Below are 1,355 nucleotides of genomic sequence, written 5' to 3' on the forward strand. Positions count from 1 at the left end.
CGGAGATTGCATCGACAAGCTAACCAGTAACCGTACTCATGTTTACACGCGGCTGAGATGCTGTAGCAGTGATTCGGTAATTAGTATTAACAATATGGCGCGACGGCGAGGGTGTTTTCTTACAGGCAAGAGTTGGCGATGCGCGAGTGTTGTTGTTGGATGTCTCCGGGGACGCTGGTCTGGGATTTATCTTCTCTCGGTAATGGTCGGATGCGTTAAGTGTTGTTGTTAAGGGATGGGATCAGGGCGTGGATGCTGCTGGCGGGTGACGTGTCGTTGCTCCGTGGCGTCTTGTGAAATGCGCCGGAGTGACTGGCCTTGGCGCGACTCGGCTTGCGGAGACGTGATTTTACTAGCTGTTTATCCTTGTCAGAATTGGTGTCAGTCCGCGACGATAATGATACGACGCCGGTATCTTCAAATGAATCTCGAGTGAGTCTCCATTCTCGCCCTGTCTCCTGCGGGATGATAAACATCTTCTGCCCGTCCTCACTGTCGCCCTGAGATTGACGAGTCACGATCCATGAGTCACGAGATCTTCAAGTTGGAAGAGGGAAGTTATGAGTCGTGACCTGCGAGTTGTCTCGATCTGGAGTCGCGTCTCTTCCCCGTAGGCCTTGACGCGTGAATCGCCCTCCCCAAGCCCCGAGGGTGGCTGTCTTGCTCAATCTGATCATCAAATTCCACTGGATGCAAGTCACACTGTTTTGATCAGTCATAATTCGCGGCGAGGACGAGGCGGCATTAGAATTCATTAGAGACTGTGCCCTTGCCTCCTCTCTGTGCTTGAACCCGACTCCCTGCTTTTATTTCCTCGTGTCGGTAAACTTTAATTAAATGTTCCAGTCGCCTCGTCGCCGAAATAGCGAATTCTTAACCTTTTGAATGGTACACCTAATTGGCTGCCTGATTAACTGCATAATTATAGGATATGCAAATTAGATTATTCCCACATACGACTTGCCTGAAACACTATTCATCTTACAAGTGGTAGGTTTTAGCTTTGAATGGATAAGAATTCCATGCTCCCTTACCCCTAATTTTAATGAATTACCCTTGAGGGCAATTCTCTCATTCTCTCTTCCTCATTCCCTCTTTCTTATTTTCTCTTTCTCTTCCTCAGGTAAGCGCGCAGGGCCTTGAGCAGAGGAAGTGACACTCAGCCAGGTGTGACTGCACGCCCTCCCCCGCCCATGCATACGTAAGTGAGAGTCCCCGCCCACCACGTCACACGCAAGCCAACATCGCGCCCACGTCCCTCTGACAACGTTTGGAAACTCACCACGCAACTTCACGCCCACACTCATTCATTCATTCTCCACCACGCCCACACTCGTTCAGATTGACGCTCTCTC

This window comes from Penaeus monodon, chromosome 19, assembly GCF_015228065.2.
Source record: "Penaeus monodon isolate SGIC_2016 chromosome 19, NSTDA_Pmon_1, whole genome shotgun sequence".
NCBI classification, from domain to species: Eukaryota; Metazoa; Arthropoda; class Malacostraca; order Decapoda; family Penaeidae; genus Penaeus; species Penaeus monodon.